The sequence below is a fragment of the Gracilinanus agilis genome, chromosome X, assembly GCF_016433145.1.
Source record: "Gracilinanus agilis isolate LMUSP501 chromosome X, AgileGrace, whole genome shotgun sequence".
Lineage (NCBI taxonomy): Eukaryota > Metazoa > Chordata > Mammalia > Didelphimorphia > Didelphidae > Gracilinanus > Gracilinanus agilis.
In genome coordinates this window covers 50646236-50669278 of record NC_058136.1, presented here as the reverse complement: position 1 = coordinate 50669278, position 23043 = coordinate 50646236, and the positions used below count along the sequence as shown (strand labels likewise).

Here is a 23043-nt window from a genome sequence, read left to right as displayed (position 1 = left end):
ATGTAGACACTAAATGACCACAGCAATGCAACTATCAATAATATGTAAATAAGTCTTGACTGATCACACGTGTTAAAACCAGTGGAAATGCACGTTGGATATGGGGGGATGATTAAAGAGGGGGGGAGTGAAGGGGAAAGTAAAAACATGAATCATATAAAAAAATAAAAAATAAAAGTCTATAAAAAAAAAAAAACACATCGATCAGAGTTAGCAATGTTGACTAGCCTGAGATTCTCTAGGAAATAGTCACTTGCCAGAATGGTGAAGATGATGATGATGATGATGATGATGATGATGGTCCATCACGAAATTCATAACAGCTAATATTTAGACTTTAAAATTTAGGCTTTAGAATGTGCTTCATTTTTACATTTCACTAAAATGTGAGCTCCTTCAGAGGAGGGACTGTTTTTTAACTTCTTTGTATCTCCAAGTACTTAGCACAGTGTGTGGCATATAGTAGGCACTTGGTAAATGCTAGCTGATTATATATATACACCCATACATACACATATGTATATCTAGTATGTATATATCCATATAATACATATAACATACATATGTCTGTGTGTGAATTTTGTTCCTTATAACAACTCTATGAGGAAATTCTATTATTATTCTATTATTCTAAGATATTCTAATAATATTCTATTATTATCACCATTTTACAGGAGAGGAAACTGAGACTAAAAAAGGTTAAATGACTTGCCCAGAGTCATGATTTCTACCTGCCCAACATGTCTTGTGTCTGTCCCCCTTCTTTCTATTCACCCAGCTACCTCCCACTCCATGTGGAACCCTTTGCACCAATTTCGTCCTCCTAAGATGCTTTGTAGCCTGCAACTTGACTGAAGCTACTGTCTCAATTACTTTCTTTGCTAATTTCCTAGAGTTTTCTCAGTAAACCAGATTATCGCCAAATATGGACAGTTTTATCTTCTCTTTACCTATCACCTATCTTATGTTTCTAAGTGCCACACTTTTCATTGTATATGGAAAATCCACTCAATGGGGCAGTGAGGGCACAAGCACTGATCTTTTTTGATTAGCTTGATGGATATTTAAGGAAATTGAAAGGAATAATAGAGCTATCACAAGGGTTAGCATTCCCTGGTCATTTTCAATAATTTTGTACAAGTTGAATGGTCAACATAAGGAAAGTAAAAGTAAACTGCCTTTTAAAAACTATTTTATTTCCCTGATTACATGTAATAACAATTTTTTAACAAATGATCTCTGAAATTATAAAATCCAAATTGTTTCTCCCTCTTTCCTCCCCCTCCCTGAGATGGTAAGCAATTTGATCTGGATAATACATGTATGATCATGCAAAACATATTTTCATATTGGTCATACTGTGAGAGAATACTCCTATAAAACCAAAACCCAAAGCTAAAAACTAAAAACACATACAAATAAAATCAAGTGAGAAAAAAAGAATGCTTCAATCTGCATTCACACTTCATCAGTTCTTTTTCTGGAAGTGGACAGAACTGCCTTGGATCATTGTATTGCTAAGAATAGCACAGATGATTATACAGTATTACTATCACTGTGTATAATATTCTGGTTCTGTTTACTTCGCTCTGTATGAGCTCATGTAGGTCTTTCCTAGTTTTTCTGAAATAATTCTGCTCATCATTTCTTATAGCACAATAGTATTCCATTACAATCACGTACCACCTTTTGTTCAGCCATTCCCCAAACTGATGGGCATTTCTTCAACTACCGATTCTTTGCAACCACAGAAAGAGTTGCTATGAATATTTTTGTACGGATTATTGTACAAATATTTTTGTATGAACTTTGAAGTGGTATTACTGGATCAAAGGGTAAGTACAGTTCCCTTCAGGCATAGCTCTAAATTGCCCTCCAGAATGGTTGGATCCGTTCACAACTCCATCAATAATGCATTAGTGTTCCAATTTTGCCACAACCCTTCGGCTTTTATAATTTTCTTTGACTATCCTATTAGCCAGGTTGCTAGGTATGAGGTGGTATCTCAGAGTTGTTTTAATTTGCATTTCACTAAACAAGAGTGATTTAGAGCATTGTTTCATATGACTACAGATAGCTTTGATTTCTTCATCTGAAAACTGCCTTTTCATATCCTTTGACCACTGGTCAATTGGGAAATGACAAAGTAACTGTCTCTGCACATTCAGCAAACAAATAAATATTGCTCCTACCACAAAGGGTGTCAGCTACCTGGGTAAGGATGCCTGCGTTTTGCTCTAATCTGTTTATTCTTTTTCCAAATGTTCTAATTGGGTTTTTTAATCTCTTATTTCAGCTGATTCTGATTATTGATATATTCCATTCACCTATGAATTCTTTCTGACTAATCCACTCTTTTTGCTAAGGTTCTTTGTATGATTATTTTGGAGTCATTTCCTTTTATGATTTTATCTTGATATCCTTTTGGCCCATAACATTTTTTCTTCACCCTTAGGGTTTTCTTCTATGTGCTAGCATACACAGTTTCAGTTTCTGGATTTTTGTACCAGAGACTGGATTTGCCACCTCCTGCACATGGTGGATGGGATGGTTAAAGCCCAAATTCTATCTCCTCCTATAGTCCTGGAGTAGAACAAAGCTTGAAAGGGACAAGGTCCTGCCCCTTCTATCATTCAAAAGCCACTATCTTGTTCTACCTGGCTGAGAGGCTGCTTGCTGCTAGGCCTTTCCTTCTTCCATGTTCCTGGCCTTGAATAAGAAGCTTGAACTAAGGCCACAGGTTGGACACGGCATTTGTACGTAGCCCTGTTCATGACCAGAATTTGCAACTTGAGTCTCTCTTCTGGAGCCTCACCAACAGGTGAACTGAGCTTGTCCCTTTCTTTGGGCAGTAACCTAGCAAAAATGTGTAGCTTCAGGCCTTCAGGGCAAACCACAGTTCTAAGTGATTTCAGAATGGGATTCTAAGTAATTCCTAGAATCCCAGTTGTGATGATCTTAGCTATTTTTTTCCTTGAGTGGTCACTTATTGAGGCCTTGATTCCTGTAATGAATCTTATTTCAGGTTCCATCTCTTTCTGCAATTCTTCATAGAATGGAGAAGTCAGTAATGTTTTCCTTTTGTCATGTTTCATATGACATTCATCTTCATAGTTAATAAGTGTTTGTTAATTGGGATTAACCTGAAACCTATTACTTTTTACCTGGTCACCTTAACCAGAAGACTCTGGCTTTTACATGCATCTAAATCTTGCTCAGCCTTCAGGAATCTTTTCCTCTTACTCAAATTTCTTAAAATGAATGATCTGTACTCACAGTCCCACAGTTCCTCACTACCAAATAAGGAGATATGTTTTCCCAAGATGTATCAAGTGTGTGAGTGTGTCTGTATGGATAGGTATGTATGTGAGCATATGTATACACAAATATGTATGTATGAATTTGAAATTATATATATATTATGAAGAATTAAATATACGGCTAAAATTGTGAAGACATACATTAAAATCCCAATTCAACGGCAGCAAAAATGGCTTCTTCAATAGTAAACTGAAATACTGACTTAGGAAAATTCCTGACAATTCTGCATAGACTTAGTGCCAATATTAGCAACATGCCTCGAGGCTCATTTGTTGGAAAATTTCTTATTCAGCATCTAGGCTGCACTGGTTTTTCCACACAGAAATGAGCAGGTAAAAATGGTTAGTGCTTCATAATGAGTCAACATTAACATAATTACTTTCCATTTCATCTATTACAGCACACTGTTTGACTCTCTCATTTCTTTTCATTTCAATCATTCCTTTAGAACACCCACAAGGCCCTGTTAAAGAAATGAGACTTCAGAGGCTATACTATAGAAATAGAGGTGAGCTAAATAGTTTTGTAATTTTCCCTAGGAAATGATCAAATGTTCCACATTAACATGTACTGTATAATTACGTACACCAACACAGTATTTCCTTTACATATTTCAAAACAACATATACAATAAAATAATACCATGAAAATGTGCAAATATCCTCTACTTTGGCAAGACAAGGTGTGATACATGATAAGTAGAAGTTAAATACCTGTTTATTATAGATATTTATTCAGATAATCAAAATGAAGATAATAATTTGAGAAGCAGCATGGTATATTCTGAATAAAATGTTGAAATTAAGAGTCAGGAAGCCCACAGTTCAAATGCCACCTCTGATACTTGCAAGCTGTGGAACCCAAGGCAAGTCACTTACTGTCTCATTGATTCAGGCAACTCCCTCTAATTCAATTCAGAAAATATTTATAAAGGGCCTATGATAAAGAAGATACAAGAGTTGCTAAAGCTGAAAAATGGCATAACCCTTGTCCTTTAGGATCTTACAACATACTGGGGATCTGGGAGAATATGGAGGATAGGTCATGCACATGGAACAGTGTGACAAGCCAGAATAGAGTGAAGGGAAAGATCGCTTTCTGCTAAGGGGGAGAGAAGAGAAATTGGAAAGCAAGTCATCAAATGATACAACATGACCAGGACTAGATCCTATATCCCACAGTTTCTCAGTGGCACTGATCACATAATAATGTGTTAGTAAGTCACTGTCAATTAATTTTCTCCTTTGAATTTTCTCCTCCTTGTAAAGGTGTCCTATACAGAATTAGTACTAAACATTCTTCAACCAGTTATGGTCAATTTCTATTTTAAATTAATTTCCCATATTTTCAGTATTTAGCACATAGCAAACACTTAAGTATTTTATTCATTCATTTGTTCAGTCCAAGTATGATCAGAAAAAAGAAAGTTCAAGAAATGCATTTGTTCTTTTTTCTAATATAACAATGCTAAAAGAGAAAGGCTCACATACATATAAAAATTATTAACCATCTGCTAACTTGAATGGTATATGGTTCTAAAGTGCTTTATTAAGCATTTACTAATTGCCAGATACTTTGCTAAGAAAAGGAAAAAGAATATTGATTTTTATTGGAAGTACTATATCTGGCAATTTTCTTGAGTTTATTATACACAGATAACTATTCAAGGGCAAGCCTAAGAAGCATGGAAGTTTTAGCGAGGTAAAAATTAGATCCATTTGCATGTACTTATCATATGCAGAAATCAAGAAAATATTAACAGTTACCAGCTCATGCCTACTTTATCATCTCTACAAAATCTCTGGGGTCATTAAAAATATAGAGAAATTTCCCAGAGAATAATTTATACCCGTATAGAGTATACCCTTGAGGAAGGCATGATAAGGGAACAAGTTTTCACGAAGAGACTTCATGATCTCCAAAAACTCATCGTTCTACAAGATGAATTCAACTCTGTAACTCACAAGTACTAAGATCAAATCTCATCCAGCTATAGAACTTAATCATGGCCCTATGCCAAATACTCTCCTTTTCAGCTACTTTTGGTGTATTGTCTGCCCTGGTGGATTGTCAGTTCCTTGAGGGCTGGGGGAGTCTTATGTATTTCTTTGTATTCCTAGGGCTTAGCACAGTGTCTAGCAGAAAAAGTGTTTTAATTCTGACTTTATGAGAAACTGACAAGAAGAACATAGCTCAGTATTCATACAATGGACAAAGATGCAGAGAATGAGAGCTCTTGACTGTGATTATATTTTGTAGGCAGCAGTCTCACCATAGGCATCATGAAGGAGGTCCGATACAGAGTTCTAATATAAGATGGATTCACTATGGATGGTAGAGTCACCAGATGTTCCATCTTGCAAGGGCTATTGTGGTGTTCACAACAAGTATCAGAACCCTGAAAGCTTCCAAAATGGAAGTCAATTGATAACTCAAGGGGCTATTGTAATACCTGAGGTGCAAAAGGAATGCAAGTGATACTAAGGTCAAAGAAGAGGGCAAGGGAGTTGTAAGGCCCTGGGGGAAATGGAGAGATAAAAGATTATGAACAGGTAAAGGAAATTTAGAGATCATGAACACTTATGAGTGAGGACAAGATCAATGATATGACCATCTCTGTGTGTGGCTCAGGTTGAGTAGAGTAAAAACATGGGAACCAAAGCCATTGAAGAATTAGAAAGTCAGATTACCTGAGGGAGCATCAATACATAGTTGAAAGTGTGTCGGCCATGGGTAGGGGGAGAGCGGGGGGTGAAGGGGAAAGTAGGGGCATAAAGTATGTAAACAGGTTAAAAATGAACATTAATAAATGTTAAAAAAATACATAGTTGAAAGTCCCCTAAAACAAGAGCATACGTTGTGGCGAAGGAGAATTTATAGGCAATGAGCTCACTGAAGGAAAATATCCTGGTTAGGGTAAGGAATAATCAAGCTTCAGATTGAGTGATAAGGGAGGAGAAGTTTCAAAGTGACAGTAGTAGAATGAGAGTCTGGAAATGGCAATGGGCAGTAAGGAGTATTCTCACTTGGCAGCTAGGTGGCACAGTGGTCAGAGCACTGGACTTGGAGCCAGGAAGACTTAAGTTCAAATCTAGATTCAGACACTTAATAGCTTTATGACCTTGGACAAATCACTTTGCCTCTGCTTCCCTCAGTTTCCTTAACTATAAAATGGAGATAATAATAGCACTTACCTCTCAAGGTCATTGTGGAGATCTAATAAGAATATTTGTAATGCACACAGAGTACTTTCCAGCAGAAAGTAGGGGCTATATAAATTCTTATTCCCCTCCCTTCTGCACTAGAATCAGTGTCTCAGGGGATATGAGGAAAAAGTATAACAAGTACTAGGAAGGATGAGACATCCAGGACTAATGATGTTAAAGTTCAAATGAGATTGTTTTTCTGCCCTCGATGGAGAAAACACATCATTCTAGTGGTTTGGGTCCCTCCCCCTACCCCAACGAAATCTTTTGTAGGACGAAGTACAGTGGAGAGAGATTTTAAGAAACCGATTAAGAAGCTAGACAAGATGTGATGAAAGCCTGAACTAATAGCAGTCATGAGACTACGGAGAAGAAAAAGGATATCAGAGATTGTGCAGAGGAATAAACAGCAATACTTGTCAACAAATTAGGTATATGAAATTGAGGTAGACTGTAGAGTCCAAGATGACTCTGAGATTATGAAACTAGTTAACTGGAAGGATGGTGCTGTGCTTGACAAAAGAAAAGGAAAGGTATGAAGAGGGTAGAGTTTAAAGAAAAAGATAATGAGTTGTTTTGGACAAAATGGGAGTAAGTTCCAGTTGGGATACCAGGGATGACATTACATGCTATCAATCATGCAATCAGTGAGGAATTCATTAGATGGCCAACATAAAAGAATTTCTAAAATGTAGGTGCAAATAAAAGTGTCTCAAGCACTCAAACTTTCAAGTATCCCACACCTTTAGAGTACATGGAGCCGGGAATATTAGGCTTTTCAGACCTTAAAGTGCTATTCTAATAAATGTGATATACTGGCAACATATGTATTATGTAAGATGTTTAAAATACAGCAAAGTACCAATACAATTTACCCTTCTGGATCAATGTCTTATTGTGGCAGACAGAGTTATGTAGTTCAATGAAATTATGAGCTATGCCAAGCAGGGTTACCTAAGTAGGACAAGTCATAGTGGAAAGTTCTGACAAAAGGTCACTGGAGAAGGAAACGGCAAACTCCTCCAATATCCTTGCCAAGAAAATACCATTGACAGTATTAAAATGATAAAAGATATGACACCAGAAGGTGAGCCTCTCAGGTCAGAAGGTGTCCAATATGCTACAACACTGCATAAGAACCTGGAATGTAGGATATGTAAACCAAAGTAAGCTGGATGTGTTCAAACAAGAGATAGAAAGACATTGGAAAATGTCCTGAGGGGAAAGACCGAAGGCAAAAGGAGAAGAGGATGACAGAGAACATGGAAGCAACGAACATGAGCTTTAATAGATTTTGAGAGCTAGTGAGGGACAGAAGGACCTAGCATGCTATGGTCCACAGGACCGTGAAGAATTAACCACAACTGAAACAACAATAAAAAGAAAATTTAGTAATGATGCTGTTTTATAAAATATATGCACACCTCACCCATGTGATGTTAGACTTTTTCATTATGTTGGTTAGTATTACTAAGCATTTCCGTTTTTAAAAAAAATTCTTTGTAATGGGGGTGGTTCTCTGACAGAATAGAAGGGTAGAAGGATATATTAGAAAATGTTGGAGATATAAAACATTTATATTTTTAAACTATATATATATATATATCTCAATCCAAGTCCAAGTACATTTTAAAGGTACTGAATCTTTTATTTTTTACTCCAAGTAATGTGGCAATTCTATAGGCCCCTAAAGCATTTTCTCTCATTTAAGATTTCATAGAAGCACATTTTTAAAAGGTATAATTTGAGGGCTGAGAGTAAATCCAAGGCCATTAGACTAAACCTTTGACAATATAACTTGATTAGCAACTATTTCTGTGAATTACTATTGTAAAATATTTGGCACTCAATAATTGTGAATGGGATAATATCTGCCTCAACACTTCAGTACCAAAGTATAACTGGAAAGAAATACAAACAAGCGTTATAGAGTTCACGAGGGGGAAGGGGGGTTCTCTTGTAGCAGTCTGTCAACCATAACTGGCAAATTAATGTAAAGAAAAACAAATCAAGAAGTTTCTTGATTTTAAATTGAAACTGCCTTTTTCTTCACTCATTTATTCCTACTTTGTACCCTCTAATCCTTGTTCTAAATTTCTATTTGACTTCCAATAAAGCCTTGCCAATAAGCAAACCAATCAATGAGGATCAGAAAGGTCCAAGCACTGGCAGGAAGCAATTTTCATGAATAAAACATTGGCCAGTCTTAGAATTCAACAACAGAATTAGCTAGTGATGCATACAAGATGCTGGCATCTAATTAAACTACAATATTCATTTTTTAAAAAAACCTTAATAATACGAAGGCTCGGGACAAACAAGGGGGAAATGCTTTTCTATACCGGAAATTTCCTCTAACTGAGGCATAATAAAAATTTAAATTGGAGAAAGGAAGTTTGGAGATAAAATGATCTCTTTCATTCTCAAGGCACAAATTGTTTTTGTCATTTTACTTTGTATACAAGGTGACTAAAGAACCCTTTGGTTTTCATTTCAAGTTCTACCACATAGTGGTAAAGGTCAAAGCAACGTTCCGTTACATCTAGAAGCAAATTAATTTTCAAATTGCGTCCAAATGTAGGGGTATCTGAGGAATTACAAAATTAAATCATAAGACCAGATCACAAAACTTATGACTTTCTAGGTTCATGGTTGTATCCCTCCACCTTGTACTAGAAATGGCCTTCACTTCTCAGAGTGATGCAAAGCTAGGCTCTCCTTATAAACTCATTGATTCATACTTTCTGGGGAGAAGGGAGATGATTATTTTATATGAAAAGACCTACTGTTCCAGCTACTGCTGGGCTAGAAGAAGAAAAATAGCATTTATCAAATTCGTTAAGCCAAGTAGGTGGCCATAACACAAAGAATTCAAGAACAATGTGGTCAATAGCCTCAAACTGAATAATCCACCAGAGGAATGTGAACAAAAACAGGTATTAAATCCAAGCCTCTCCAAGAGTCTACAAACATCTAAAGAACAGGTTAGAAGAGACACTACTAGGAATCACTTTGGAGTGAAAACTCCTAGCATTCAGCTCTCAAAGAGTCCACAACAGAGCCATCTCCAGGAGAAACAAGAGTTCTAACAAAGGAAATTTGCATGAGAAAATGTACTAGGACAGAGCCTCAACTTGGTTTGGTTTCTCTGACAGACGTTGGTTTGGACTTGATATTTCACATTCTTTTTTACCTAAGCTCCTAACAGGGCAGCATGAAAAGCTCAGCTCCATTCTTGGTTGCTGCGCTGGCGTCATTCCTTTGTTGAATAAATGGCTTAATAAAAATGTTTAGAGTAGGAAACCACTCATGTTGAAAATGGGAAATGTCTCCTTTAATGGACAATTAAGCATTACCACATAGATATGCACTGAATACATATTTCAATGGACATTTTTAGGCAAGATTTAAACCAACCTTGCAGATACATGGTGGGGGGAGGGGAGAAGTCCACCAAAGTTTTGCCTCCAGCATGTTTATGAGGTCCTTTCAAACTTTACTGTTCAGTTAATGATCCAATAGTGAGTTCTCTATCATGGAAGTCATTCAAGCAGCGGTTGGAAGGCCACTTGTCAAGGGTGTTACAGAAGGGACTGCTCCTCTGGTACATGTTAGATGTTCAACTGAGAGGTTCTCAGATCCATTTTTGAAGTGATTAGCAACAGTTTTAAGTAGTATAGGTATCAATTTATTTCAATAAGTGTTGTTTAGAGCCTATAATCTGCCAGGCACTATGTAGGCATTAGACTTTGTGGGATTTATTTTCTAGTTTAAGTTACATTATTTTTCTCAACACCTAGCTGTTCTTAGAGGCAGTTAGGTAGCCTAATGGATAGAGCGCCAGGCTTAGAGTCAAAAAGACTCCTTTTCCTGAGTTCAAATCTGGACTTAGACACTTATTAGCTATGTGACCCTGGGCAAGTCACTTAACCTTGTTTGCCTCGGTTTCCTCATCTATAAAATGAAACAGAAGGAAATGGAAAACCACTCCAGTTATCTTTGCCAAGAAAACTCCAAACAGGGTCACAAAAAGTCAGACACCCCTGAAAATGAGCTTGTTGAGTTTTGGTATGTATATTTTGGTTTATTCCACAAGATCCACCAGGAAATTCAAAATGAGCACCTGGTTTTGATTGGTTTTCCTTGTATTCCCAGGGATTTGGTGAGAAAAGTCCTTAGAAACCCTTAAAACACTACATCTATTCTCTTATTAGCTATATCGCTGTCACTGACTTTGGGACCTCATCCACAACCTTTTCATCTTGTGTGATTCTTGTCTAGGCCTTCCAAGAAACTATTCAAAGAGAAACTATCCAATATGATAAAAGTCCTTCCTCTAGGTCTTCTGACATTATGTAGTTAACAAATCAGTTTGAAAGTCATTATTATTCATATTAAATTGTTTCCTAACTATTTTGGGTGAATCAGCAATTTTTTTTAAAAAAAGTAAAATGTTTTGATCCTATCATTAAAGTGAAAAGAACTCTGGACTTGGTGCCCAAAGAATTGGGCTCAAATTACAGCCCTGCCATGAATTCCAGATACATGGTAGGTATGACCAGGCTACCACAGAGTAACTCAAAAAACTGTGGTGGCTTCCTAACACAGGATCAAAAATAAAGTCCTGTCTGACATTCAAAGCCCTTCATTATTTGTCCCTTTACACCGCGTCTCATATATACTGCAATCCAGTGGCACTGGCCTCCTCCCCCTGTTCCTTGAACAAATCTCAACTATAGGCATTCTCTTGACTATCTCTCACGTCTGGAATGACCTTCCTCCTCACCTCTACTTCCTTATTTCCTTGGCTTCCTTCAAGTTCCATATAAAAACCCAACTTCTAAAAGAAGCTTCTGAGGGTTTCCAGGGGGCAGCTGGGTGGCTCAGTGGGGATTGAGAGCCAGGCCCAGAAATGGGAGGTCCTGGGTTGAAATTTGACCTCAGATACTTCCTAGTTCTGTGATCCTGGGCAAGTCACTTAACCCCCATCTTCCTAGCCCTTACCACTCTTCTGCCTTAGAACCGATAATATAGTATTGGTTCCAAGATGGAAGGTAAGGGTTTTAAAAAAAAAGAAAAAGAAGCTTCTCAGCTTTCCTTCTGCTAATTATCTTGAATATAGCTTGTTTGTACATGATTATTTGCATGCTGTCTCCACTATTATGAATTCCTTGAGAGTAAAGCCTTGCTTTTTTTGACTTTCTTTATATCCCCAGAAAATAACAAAGTGACTATCATATTATTATTATCAACAATAATAATAAGAAAAAATTATTATTGACTGATGGGTCCGTGAGCTAACTGATCCAGAAATTCCCTCTAATGATACAGATCACAGCCCAGTCATACTCATATCTCTTTTGAGATTCTTGTCCCTGTCCTCCCAGAAGCTCTCCATAAGATGTCCTCCCAACATGTTGGAGGTCTTCCTTGATTTCTGCTAATATTGCTAAGGTACCATTGAAACATTCTGACATTCCTCATTCTCACCACCAGACTAGACCATCTTCTCCTTCTGGTCACCTGATTTCTTGGAAGACTTCCTTTGTGTCTGTCCTTTGGAATTCAACATTAGTGACATGTTACAGCCTGCTCACAGTTACCATATGCCTTCCCATTGCCCATTATGTGACACTCTCCTTTAGTTATTTGGAAGCAGAAACACTCCACATTGCTATGATGCTACAATACCAGTACAATATTTATATTGAAAAGTTGGGACTCTTGGTATTAGAAACTTGGTGTTAGTAAAAAGTCCTTTGAAGTTTCCAAAAAGCAATCAAGCATGCTCTCCTCATCATCCTCAAAACCAAGCCTAGCTTACTGTCCATTTGTACAGTTAGTCTCAGGTATATAGAGGATAAAATGCTCTATCCAGTATTCGTTCATGCATATATTGAAATATGGGCCAGAGATATTTCTTAATCATTTCCTGTTTCCTATCAAGATTGATGAGCCACGTTCAGGTGAGTGATTAAAGATCTCTTCCAGGTAAGGCTTGATGCTTGATGCAATCATAACAACGTCATCCACATATAGAAGCATTTAGAGCAGTGATGACGAACCTTTTAGAGACTGAATGCCCAAACTGCAACCCTCATGCCATATGTGAGCCCCCTGACTTACTCCAGACAGAGGAGGGAGAAATCACTCCCACTGGGCTGCTGGGCAGAGGGGAATGTGATGTGAAAAATGTCCTCAGGCACACATGGAGAGGGGGAAGGGAGCAGCCCCTTCCAGCACACATGCTATAGGTTCACCAACCGGGATCTAGGGGAATGCACCATGTAATTATTCAACCTGGACTTGATTCTGCATCTCCTTCATCACAGCAGAAGATATTTTGATGAGCATATATCTCCCCATTTTTTGCCTTGTCTGATGTTTATCATCCAAAGCACAGAATAGTTGTTTTTTTTTTTTTGGTGTTGCTACATCTTCCAAGGAACTCCAAAAGATCCTGATATAAGGATAGAAGACAGTTTGTTGCAAAAAAAAAAACAACAAAAAACAAACAAACAAAAAAACTCTGAAAGGCAGCATTTTGTTCTACCAAGGGAAAAGCTTTTTCATAAATAATCACTAAGCACAATAGGATCTTATGTTCTTTACATCTTTCAATCAACTGTGAGATGGTAAAAATGCAGTCTATTGCTGAATATCATTTCTTCATTGAGGATGACCTCAAATTGGGCAATGATGACAATCATCAAGCACTTATAAGCAGGAAAGAGTAGGCAGGCTGGTAGTTGTTCATGTTCTCTTTGACCTGGAGAGTCTTGTCATTGTCTTCACAGAATTTCTCCACAACTTTGTCTTCAGCAGCCAGTGTTGGTACATTAGCTACAATTCATTTCATGAGGGTATTTTTGCAAATATTTATCATTAGTAGAGGGATACATAATGGCCTAATATCCAATGAAATAATCTTTCTAGTGGCTTTGCAGATACAATAAAACTCATATCACAAACCTGTAAGCCATACTTTCAATTAGCTTAAACTGCTTTCTTTCTTCTGGTTTCATTTACAGCAGGAATGTCAATATTGAGGATAATCCCACTCCTCCAGCAGCATATTCACTCAAAGGTCAATAGATGAGGGACTCACATTAAAATTTCCAGTAGTCAAATTAAAGTTTGCTGGCAATTTAAAAACTTTGTGATGCCTTGCATCCTCTGCTCCCTTTGCTGCTACTACATAGGTGGGAAAACCAAGGACTGAGGGTCATTATTTACCGTTATTTGATAGGTTGCCATGGCTAAAAGTTTCTTGGGAAAGGATAGTGATGTAAAAACATAAGCTACCAGGAAAAATATATTTTATAAGAAATGTATGAGTGAAAATGGTGAACTAGACATGTAGCAAGAGCCTGGGATAACTGAAAAAAGATGTCATATCATGTTTCCCACTGATATCCTTGCCACATCACAAGAAAGTAAGGAAGACCCCTGAGGAACATTATTTCACCCCATGTGATAAATTTGTGGGCATCATGATCAATAATCACCCAAGATGAGAAGGCATAGTTGGGTTGTGTTTTATACCAGCCTAGAAAACAAGAATATTCATGAAAAACCATATCATGAAATAAAAAATGTATGTAAGAATATATGCAACTCTGAGAAAATCACTTGCTCTCCTTGGAAAGACACTTCCTTATATGTAAAGAAGACTGACACAAATACTACTTACTTCATTAATTTGTTTCAAACAAAGTGCTTTGTAAACTGTAAAGGGCTATGTGAATGTGAATTCTTATTATTACCAATAATAATTAGGAACCACGATAAAATATTTTTATAATGAACCATTGCTGAGAAATTATTTAGCCTAATCACACATATCAATCCACCACAGCACTTTCTTTTCCTCCTATCTTACCTGGACTTTCCACCATTAGAATAAGACTTGAGTTTGAAATACAAGGCGTACCATATCATTAGCTTAAATAATAATGGCTAGGGAGTTGTCTCCAAAATGGAACTGTTACTATGAAGGGAAAAAACGTCTTAAGCTTCCAGTAGCTTTTCCCTATTCCTATGGATTAGTTTATCAGACTAAGAGGGCAGTTTCAATGGATAATTAAAGGATAGGATAGGATATTAAAAGGGCAGGAAAATTAAAGGACAGACTAAAAGGGTATGGGCCTAGTGGGTTCCCAATGGACAGAGCAACTAAAAAATGATAGGCCTAGGTAGCCTGCTTCCTTTGAGGATTTGAGTGGAATACGAAGGAAGAAAAGGAGGAAGGAGGGAGGAAAAGAGGGACCAAAGATAGAAGGGAAGGAAGAAGGAAAAAAGAAAGGAAGAATTAATTTATTAAACAAGAATTTTATTAAGTACCTATTATTTGCCAGGCACTGTGCTAAGTGCTTTATAAATCAAACTAATCTCGAAATGACACTAGAAGGTAAGTACTATGATTATCCCCATTTTGCTATTGGAGAAACTGAGGCAAAGAGATTAAGTAACTTGCTGAGAGTCACACAGAGCAAATCTGAACTGAAGTCTGATTCTAGGCCCAGTGTTCTATCCATTACACGACCTAGCTGCCTCTAAATCTGGAAAGAACACTGACTCAGGAAAGGCAGGCACCATATGGTAGGCTGTCTGGGAACTAGAACAGTAAGACAGGTTGGGGGAAAAAAGCAGAGGGGTTGGGGCGGGGGAGGACAAAACTGCCCACACAATCATTTTGCCAAGACTCAGTCATATACCTAGTATACCAAAATAACCAACTAGGAACTCAATTCCATGTTCTCCTGATTCCTGTTAGAATATTAAGGACACAGAATGGCAGTAAATTTCCTCATTCTCAATGAGTTTAAGGTCTTCCACATTTGTTGGTGACATTCAGATAAATTATAGTATCTTCTCAACATTTTTAAACTAGTTCATGTAGCTTTAGAGAGAACATAATAAGCTCAGTGGGAAAACAAGCTTTTTCTTAGTATTCAGGAGCAATTACTCTTTCAAGAAGACAGTTATCACTTATTTATGTAAGAAAGTTTCTATATAAAAGTGTGGTATATATTACTACCCACTTCTTCAGATCTATAAAGAAATGAGTTATGATAATTTCTCCTTCAATTAGTATAATCTGACATTGCTTTAGCATCAATTTCTTATAATTAACTTAACTAATTTCCTCAAATTAAAGGATCATAATTTTTATATTCTATGATCAAATATTCAAATGAGCAGTAATTTCATATTAGTTGTTATGTAGCTACAATTTAATTTCATAATAAGTTTTCTAGAACTTCTCATTTTGCCTCCCTTTTATTCAACCAACAAGAAAAACTATCCTATCTATTGCCATTTTCTCAAAACTTAACAAAACACTTCCTCTGGGAGAGGAACAATTCCATTATGACATGATGTTACAGACAAATGAACAAATTGTTTTGATAGTGCCATACAATAGAGAAAAAAATCATGTAAACTAAGATGATTCTTCTTCCCATCACGGTAGGGCCCCATGTTGCACACTTCACTGCTTATTTCCCACATGCTCAAAGCTTGTGTTCATTGCCTAATGTAAGAACAATGTTGGAGGATTATTCTCAAAAGGCAGGAGATAATCATTTTTTTAAAAAAAAAAGAGAAACAAAAGGAAATTCAATGTGATTCACTGATTCCATACTGTGAAATCTATAAGAGAGTAAGAAAAGAGAAATATGACCAAATATGGGCATTACTTAGGGGAAAAATGGAAAGGTAGGCTATATACCAAGTCAATTATCGACACAAATTCTGAAAACCTTTTCAAAGCACCTTCCCTGAAGCCTAGGAAAGAGTCTGCCAAGGAAAAATTCTCCAGATTTAAGAATCAGGAAAGTCAAATATAGCAAATTTGAGAGTGAAACAGAAATAGGGAGAACCTTGGAGGGGAATCCAAATATAAAAAACAAAAGCACACACAAGAAAACAAAGATCTTTAAATATAATGAAGGAAAAAGATAGCTTAAAAAAATCAGTGGGACCCCTTCAAACTTCTGAGAAAAAGTGTAAACAGGATATTAAATTCCAAAGCCTTTCTTAACCATGTGGCCATCACTGGGTTTTCATTCCAGGTACTGGGCAGGTGGCAGAGAAGTAGAGGGGATGAGGACAGTATGAACAAAGGCTTACAAATAAAACTGTGGAAAGCTTATCTGACAGTAGCAAGGTTTGTGTCAATGAGCAGACAGAAACAAGGGAATGGGGAATGTCGGGGAGGGAAAGGTCAGGGAGGGATTTGAAAGCCAGGACAATTATGGGATATAGAAATTGAAGAGATGAATCAATCAATTAACAAGCATTTCTTAAGCCCTCCAAATATATAAAAATAAAATGTAAGCTGTCCCTACCATCAAAGAGCATTCATTTTAATGAATATACAAGATCCATCAAGGTGGGGAGAAGCATTAGCAGGGGAGGTCCAAGAAAGATCTCCTGCAGAATGTGGTACGTGAGCTGAGTCTTGAAGAAAATCAAGAGATTCCAAGAGGTAAAAGTGAAAGGGGAGTACATTCAAGGCATGAATGATACCCAGTGCCAAAGCATGGAGGTGGGAGATGACTGACATGCATAAAGAACAGGAAAACCAGTGTGGCTGGCCCAGGAGGTATGCCTGGTGTTTATTGGCATAGTGGTTGGTTTAGTGACTTGAAATGAAAAGAAAAATCTTCTCACTTTATAACTAAGGAAATTAAGGTGAAATGACTTTTAAGCTCACAAATCTGAATGAGACATAAGATAGTGGTGCCCTTCAGAGAATTAAGAGTAAAAGATGCTAATTTCAGTACTTGATGCACTGAGTTTGTAGTGCCAGTGGAATACCTAGATAGAGATGATGTCCATCAGACACCAGAAGATGGAGGAGGACCTCAGGAAAGATCAGGAACGTACATATGAGGGAGCCATAAGAAAATGTGCTCTATGAGGAGAGGTTCATTTCTATTTCTGTAACCAAAGAGCCTAGCAGAGTGCTTGGCATACAACAGTACATTAATAAATGTTTATCGATTTGGCTAGACAGAGATAATGGAGCAGAAATGGTCACAAAGAAAAAGCATAGAGAGAAGAGGGAGAGAACCCAGAACAGAGCCTCAGGAAACAGCCATGGTCAAAGACTGATAGGTGTTTCATGATCTGCCAGATAATAATAATAATAATATAATAATAATAATAACAGTAGCATTTATATAGCACTTACTATGTGCCAAACATTCTGCTAAGTGCTCTGCAATCACTATCTCATTTGGTCTCCTCAGCTATTATTATCCTCATTTTATAGATGAGAAAACTGAGGTGACAGAGGTTAAGTAACTTGCTCAGGGTCACAAAGCTTATATATGTCTAAAGACAGATTCAGGTCTTCCTGATTCTAGGCCTGGTGCACTATCTACGAAACTACCCAGCTGCCCCTTGAAGAAGACCAAGAAACAACAGCCAGACAAACAGAAGGAGAATGAAGAGAAAATCTTATCATAGATTCCAAGGGAAGAAAGAATATCCATGAGGAAGAGGCAGTTAATAGCATCCAAAACAGCCGAAAGGTCATGAAGGCCTCTTACAAAGTCATACAATTCAGAGATCATTAACGACTTTATGGAAAGCAGTTTTCATAAAGAGATAGGCTTGAGACACGAGCAGACGACTCTCTGAGAAAGTTCGGACTGGTAGTGGTATGCCAATAGGGGTGAAGGGGAGCCAGGACAGAGACAGGAACAGCACTTACAAGGCTCCTATAGTCATCCAGGTACAAGGCAACAATCAGGGACTTGGAGAGAAGTGTATGCAGCTATAATTGAGATACAGGATGAGTCAGTGAAGTTTCAAAAAAAGAATCAAGAGGAAACAAAATTTAGTTAGGGACAGACTAGATTAAAAAGAGAGAGAGGAATAAGACTGAAAACATGGCTCCAATCTAGAAGACTGAATGAATGGTGAGGTCACCAACAAAGAGTCAAGATGGGGATGGCAATCAGGAGTTTTGTGGAGTTCAGGAGGAGAGAAGGAGTTTGGAGGGAGGGAGAAAAACTTGATTTGGGGCATGTTAGGATAAAGTAGGTAACCAGGAGAGGGATAAAATACATTAAAGTGAAGACGACATGGAACAGAAGTTTGTAGCTTGGCTGTGCATTTCCGAGTGGGGAATTGGGTGGGGAAAAATAGCATCTTTATTTTCACTAACCTTTGGTTTCTTTTGTAATCTTAAACATTTCGCTTTATGCATTTAAAAGCATCATTCTGAGCAAGGGCCCATAGGCTTTATTAGACTGCGGAAGAGGTCTGGACGGATCAAAGCTGGGAGTGAAAGGCCAAGCATGGCAAAAGAAATCTGAGTGTCATCCGCAAAAAGGTGAGAGAATAAATCATGCAAATGGATAAGCTCAAGGAGAGAATGGAGAATGAGGGACTGCAGACAGATTTTGGGGTAGCACCCAGGGTTAGAAGGGAGAAAGAAAATGGGTGAGACAGAGAAACACATAACGAAAACCAAGAGAGTGAAGTATCAAAGGAGGAGACTTTCAAGTAGTAGCAGATGATCAATAATGGCAAATGTGACAGAAAGGAAGAGGACTGATAAAAAACAAGAAAGGCCATTCTATGAGCAACCCAGTAGTTTCAGCAGAATTTAATTCACTTCAAAGCACCAGCAAGGTGGGAGATGCTAAGCTAGGGTTCAGGGGATACCAAAAAACAAAAGCATTCCTTGCCCTCAAGGAATGTAAATACTACTGAAAGGATCCAAAATGTCCTTGTTTTATTCTACACAGTCTTACAAATTAAATTCAAGAGAGGAAAGTGGAGTAATCAGGAAAGCACTTCTGGAGAAGGGAGCAACTGAGCTGGATACTAAAGGAAGAGAGAGAGTCTAAGAAACAAGAGAACAAGGGTGTACTCATTTTAATGCCTTTGCACTTTTGATTATTTCTTATTTGTCCTGTTTAGCTTGTTTGTACAAAGATATTTGTATGTATATTTTCTCCCCCATTAACTACTTGTTCTTCCAAGGTAGGCACCATCCTTTGCCTTTCTTGGTAGCCCTAGCATCTAGCACAGTGCCTGGCACACGGTAGGTGATTAATAAAAATTTGGTTACTGACTGATCTGAATTGTAGGAAGAACATCAGCTCCCATTTATATAAAGCTTTAAGTTTTGCAAAGTGACCCGCATGTGTTATGTCATTTAATCCTCACAACAATCCTGTGAGGCAGGTACTGTTACAATCCTCATTTTGCAACTGAAGAAAATGAGGCAGACTGATTAAGTGGCTTGGCCAGGGTCACACTGCTAGTAAGTATCTGAGGCCAAATGTGAACTCAGATCTTCCTGACCTCAGGTCCAGCTCTCTAGCCACTGAGCCACCCAAATACCCAAAATCAATTTGGCAATTCTGTGAATAGCAGACTGGAGATGGAAGAGACGAAAAAGCAAAGAGACCAACCATGAGATTTTTGCATAGTCCAGGTAAGCCTTAATGACAGCCCAAACTAAGGGAGAGATTCCCTCAGAGAGGAAAATAAGCCACACTGAGGGCTTAAGAGCTGTGTATGCAAATTGGTATACGATACCAACACACCTGGTTTGCTGACATCATTTCAATGAACTGAGTATATATGACAGAAGCCCTTCATAATGCTTCAGCTGAAAAGGAATGCTCACCTTGGAAGCTGGGTTATAGCAGGTTTTTATTCTATAGTACTATTGGGTTCCAGGGAATACGATCTGACCCCTACGGTCTCGTGTAACCAAATCTGGGCAATGAAGTCCAATAGTTTAAATGACGGGACCGCCTACCATGCTCCGCATGTCGGAACGACAACCCGAAAGGAGAAACTCATAATGATGTGAAAATATTGAAATGCTCTAAACTAATAATCTGATATACATTTTTCACCAATTTCTTTACAGTTGATCTCAAAGTTGTATAATCGTGCTAAGGTTTTGCCTACATTCCATTCAATGATATCTTAATTCATTTTGTCAGATCATCTACATCCACATTTTTAGTAATGCTGTACATGAAAATGATGGTCTGAACTGTCCCCTTAAGCTAATTCATCTCCTTCACAATGAGATAAAGGACTTCAGGAACTGAAAGTGACAATAAAAAAATGGTGCTGGCATCTACCAATTGTTGCTTAAAGTAAAGATTTACTAAAGAAATCTTTCTGCATGATTTAATGATTGCTTGCTACAGCAGCACCGTTCTTTTGTCTGGTCTCTAATACAGCTCCCTAGAGTGCCTCGTTCAGTAGGCAACAAAACAATGATGTAGGGTTTTGACAAAGAGTCTATCTCCCTATTGAGGTAGCATTACAGGATAATAGCTGTCTAAGCTATATAATTCAATGAGATATATTTTAGTATTAAAATATCTGTTAATCAGGGTTTTTTTTAAAGCTGCAGTGTTCAAAACTCAGAACAATATGTAAAACATTCCTTCACCAAAGGGAATGACTAATCTGCTGTACAGCTTTGATAAGTTACAAGAAATAGGTTTATCTCAGAAGACTGGTTATGATTAATATGCAGTTTCTAAAGCTCCTTAGCTCTGTATGGTCTCTCTCTAACTGAATCTAATAAAGATAGGTCACGCATTTTTCATATTCCTTTTTCACCCATGACAGATCTCTAATAGGATTTATATGCATTTGATATTAATTGTATCGGGGACTGTACCAACTGCAATAATCCTTCACTTCTTGGCCCTTTTTAAACCATACATAAATTACAAAGTTTCTATTTTTTGTCTGACTGCAGAGCTCACTAAGGAGCAACCATGTTTGCTATTAATGATGGCAAAGGAGAGAGTAGATGAAGAATTACCGGCCATCTAACTTAATTCGCAGCAATACCTAGAGCTTCCCCAATGCTAGAAAGCTCTGTTGGGGAGCTGGTTTGGAGGTCTTCTCCCTTGCGTCAGAATCGTTCGAGTGTGCAACATAACCCACGCTCTGAATGGAAGAGCAAAAGGCAAGTTTGCAATAATCACCTCACAGAAGGATGCTGGCAGCAGCCCATCGTTTGGATGAAGAATTGCTTTTCTAACCATCTACAGAGATAACACAGGAAATGTAAAAATGAGAGAGTGCTACCTAGAATGAAAAACACAGTGTCCTGGGGACTCCATCGAAAATGGTCCTTAATTTGCGCTCTGAGCTCCAAACAGGCTCCACTTAGTTCTGGGAGAAAAGAGATGCTTCTTATGAGACCGTTCCAATTATAATTGCAGTTAATAGAAGTGGACAATTATATTTTCATATCCTATATTCTGCACTGACACATAAGTAGTAAAAAAAAATTCATTCTGCAAGAATATAGCAAGGGATTTGAGAAACTAATAAAACGTTGCTCCACACTCCATCAAAACACTTGGTTATTAGTGAACAAAATCCAAAGGAATAAAAGTAGGTCACAGTTTTAATGGTTTGCTTTTGGTTGAGACACAACATACAAATTTAGCATGTAAATGTCTCTCCCACATAAGGGAAAAAATGAAAAAAAAAATAACCACCAAAAACCTATGTGAGGGATTCGACTCCAGGGCAGTGACTTAAAGGGATATGCAGGTGATTTCCCTTGACTTGACAACCACTGAGATGGGGGGAGGAGAAGGGCATAACATTTCACATATCTAAAATGATACACTGCCTTTTACTCATACACTGCTCAAAATGGGGGGCAGGGAGAAAGAGGGGAGAATGGTAGATTTAAAGGTAAGGAAACAGATCATCTAAGATCCATCAGGAAATCCTAAGGCAGCCCAGCAGACATGACTATCAACTCCAGCTTCAAAAAGTGGCTTTTCGAATATTTAACTAGTCGCTCAGACCTTGCACGTTCCTCACTGTAGCTTATACTTTAAGAGCAAGGTCAGCCAGTCAGTCAACAAGCATTTTATTAAGTACTCACTATGTGCCAGGCACCGGGGATCCAAAGAAAGTAAGAATCAGGGTCCTTCTGTCCTCGGAGAACTTGCGTTCTACTGAGGGAGACGGAATTGGAAACGGCCTCCTGCTGCAGGGGATGCAGGGGATTGGACTGGGAGCTGTGTTTGGAAAGAAGCCAGGAAAGCTAAGAGGCAGAGGTGAGGAGACAGAGTATTTAGGGGGAAAGACTGATGATGGGCAAGACTGGACCATTTGAGCAGCTCAAAATGGACACTGAAATGTTGCCTCACTTGAGGAGATTATAGAAAGTAAGTTGAGAGGAAGCCAGCCTGAATGTCCTCTCCTAACACCAATATCAGTGAATTTCCAGGTGTCTACAGTTTGAATGTAGCACCTTTCCTAAGAGAAAATTAAGTGGAAAAGGTCGATGTACTTCAGAAAAATGAATTCACCCTAAATGGTCATTTTTTTCCAGAATACAATCTACAATTTATATTTCTTTTCCATCCTATTAAATACACCCTTCTTTACTGGCTTCTCTAAACCCCGAGCACCTTCTCCTCTCTAGAAAAGTGTGGGCTTTCATGTATGTTCACCGTAGCTGGCTGGCCCCTGTGCACCCTGTACT

General features: G+C 37.9%; 1 protein-coding gene across 1 annotated transcript in view; it reads right to left on the bottom strand.

Annotated features, from left to right (window-relative positions):
• Positions 1-23043, bottom strand: part of DIAPH2 (diaphanous related formin 2) — a 923935-nt gene that overhangs the window by 751612 nt on the left and 149280 nt on the right. The gene's annotated exons all lie outside the window — the stretch shown is intronic.